This window comes from Eurosta solidaginis, chromosome 5, assembly GCF_040869045.1.
Source record: "Eurosta solidaginis isolate ZX-2024a chromosome 5, ASM4086904v1, whole genome shotgun sequence".
In the NCBI taxonomy this organism is placed as follows: Eukaryota; Metazoa; Arthropoda; class Insecta; order Diptera; family Tephritidae; genus Eurosta; species Eurosta solidaginis.
The window spans coordinates 193,838,881-193,841,859 of record NC_090323.1 but is presented as its reverse complement, the minus strand read 5'-3'; the positions used below and the strand labels follow the sequence as shown (position 1 = coordinate 193,841,859).

At 40.8% G+C, this 2,979-nt stretch overlaps 1 protein-coding gene across 3 annotated transcripts in view; it reads right to left on the bottom strand.

The window, feature by feature from the left end:
• fng (Fringe glycosyltransferase) overlaps positions 1–661 on the bottom strand; it is a 285,500-nt gene extending 284,839 nt beyond the window's left edge. Inside the window, exon 1 of one of the 3 annotated variants that reach the window (XM_067787152.1) lies at positions 123–661. The gene's annotated coding sequence lies outside the window, so the exon portion shown is untranslated. The remainder of the gene's footprint in view (positions 1–122) is intronic. The other 2 variants (XM_067787153.1, XM_067787155.1) reach the window with 2 other exon arrangements.
• Positions 662–2,979: the final 2,318 nt, after the last annotated feature.

The window sequence follows — 2,979 nt, the reverse complement described above, 5'->3', positions numbered from 1 at the left end:
ACCAAATATTCCTGATTTTAAAAACAGATCGGGAGAGTTGTAGTACATATCCGATGTAGGACTCAGTAGTTTGAAATAAGTTTATGGCATCAAAACCACTTTTCATTAGCTACTTGAGCAACCTGGGTCGCAGCCATTACAGCTACCTGCCGACCTAATTCAAATTAAATGTATGTTCTAATTGTAATATGTTTTTTTTTTTGTAGTTTTTAATTTGTAGTTTGCAATTTCCAATCTGTAGTTTGTAGTTTGTAATTTAAATTTTTAATATTTTTTTGTTGAATTTTTTCATTGCAGTAAGTAGGTTCTGTGCCTTTCAATTAACCAACGACAATTAACTGTAGTTGCATACGTGTGTCAAATTAATTATAAGATTGCCACTAAATACAATGAAGCATTTAATTAATTAGCCCATTTGCTTTGCACTTAATTTATTTTGTATTGCACCGATATATTTCAAATCAATCAGCTGCTTCTAAGCTTTATCTTTGCAGCAATATACATAACAGTTGCTTAATTAATTATTTATTATTCATGTCATCACTATGTCACTTCACTTCAAAATTAATAAACATGTAAACTGAACAACGAAAATTTTCTGTTGAACGTAGCGTTTTTTTTAACAAATTCAAAACGCGCATGCGTACACTTTGTACCGTGGTGTAGCAAGTTGTAACCGCGACTGATCGCCTACCGCATGAGTATCCAACAGATAGCCCCCCAAACATGCAACATACACACACACCCTTGCACACAGAGCCACAAACACATACCTATTAGCTACAAACAAGTATCTCAAACCATTAAGCTGGTTAATACGAATTAATAATGAAAACAAAACCGAAAACATACTACTTACATACATGCATACAAAAGCAAAAACAACTGACTCAACAAGTCGCCACTGTTGTGATAGTGACTGGAAATGTGAGCGCAATAAGCGTGAGCAAGTTGTTCCAATTGGAAATGCTAAGCCGGCTTTATGCGTTAGAGTGTGTCAACTATAGTTGCAGCATAAGCTATTGCATTCAGTTGAATCATACAATAACGGCGTTAGAGGTACCTGTATGTGTGTGAGTATGTATGCTCCGCGGTTGAACTCGTATCTCCACATGCTTAAAAACAACTGCAATTTTCCAATGAGCGCAGCCCGCGGTATGAGATTGATCGCGTTTGGTGCAAAAAGGTATATGCGACATAGGCACGATCACACGAGGGACAGTCCCCACATTTCACCTCTCGTTATTGTTTAGCATAGTCAGAAAAGCGCAAAATTTCATAAATAGGCATTTTGTGTTAAAAGTAAAACTAATTTTTGGTTCAATGATAAATAATTTCACTTAAATTTGTTTGTCTTTTGACCTAAAGAAGAATTTGTTTAACAACAATGATTAATAGTCAGGATGCCAGCTACCACGCGAACTCCATATACGCCTTACAGGTACTACCTCTGACATCAGACTCAGGAAGTCTAAATATTGGAACGAGAAGCAGTATGGCCACAGCGGTATCATAAGATGAAGATACCCTCGAAAACGGATTGGTCAGCCTTCATGGGATGTAAGGAGAGTGTTACCTCTTTATTCATTGATGGGTCCAAAATGGGCTGCGGTCTTGGTGCAGGGGTCTTTTACGAACAGCTATAAGTAGCACTCTCAACCTGTCTTCTAAACGCAGCTAGTATCTTTCAAACAGAGCTATTATAATTAGAGAATGCATGTTGCTTTTTGTAGGAGAACTATGTTTGGCTATGTAGCTGGGCCTGCATCTACGCCGTTCCGCCTCATAGGAGGGTGGCGAGATATCAGTGACGAAGAACTACTAGCCCGCCTATATGCGGACCCTGCCTATTGGATGTTAAGCAGCGATGGCTGTATTTATAGGAAGCCTTACCGATACCTGTACCACCTCGGAAAGGGGCGCTGCTAAGTCGGAGAGTTATCACGACCATTAACATTAAGTCAGTGGTCGTACGACGAGTATGATTTAAAATGTGTCACGTATTAAAGGCTCCAAATTTTGTTTTCTTATTCCCTCTACTCTCACTCTCACCATGCCGATGGTGTAAGAGCTTTGCCGAACTCCACTCGACTACTTTGTGGCTATGTGGCTGGGCCTAATGCTAATCCAGCAAGTTATGAGGACCGTGCCTATTGGATGATATGTAGCCAAGGGGATATTCAGTTGTATTTGAAGGGAGCCTTCCTTATACCGGTCCGCTTCGGAAAGTAACGATGGCCTTAGCACAGCAAGGAGCGCTGCAATGACGTACAGCTATTATCCTCACATTGAACACTAGACCGCTAAGCCCGCTTTATAAAGCTGGTGGTCGTACGACCAGAGAGAGCTCAAAGATTTCTACAGATAAGAAGCATGAGGAAGGAAAGAAGAAGGAGGCGAGGAAGATGAAATCGCTATAATCGACTTTTTAGACGCGGCCAGCGACGAAAATGTACAATCAGTGCGCTCAATAAAGAAGCGTTTTGCCAGCTTGGACAAAGAACAATAGTTAGAACGGAAACGAGACAGAAAGTTTAGAATAACCATCTCACAATACTGGGCAGCATTAAGATTTATGCAGCGCTTGGGCGCAGTAGTCAATTTAACTGACCGCGAAAGCGAGCACTTGCTGTTGGAAGTATGTATGTCGAAGGCAGTTCACTAACAAAGATTTCGTCGTGAGCAATCCTCGATTATGGTACCGTATGGAGGAGGAAGAAGCATCGAACGGTAAGAAGCGACAGCGACATGCCTGCTTATAAGAGGCGGAAAGGTGAGTCCAAAGGCCCCAGTCCCATATTCACGAGGCAGACTAGCCGGAATGACAGGAGTTACACCTCTAGACAGTTCGAAGAAAGAAATCTTAATACCGGAAAAACATGTAGTTGCAATGCTGAAGGAGGATGAAGATTAAAAGTAAAAATCAACAGGCTCCAGATTTATCGGTGATACTTAATGGAGCTAACGATGCGACTCCGT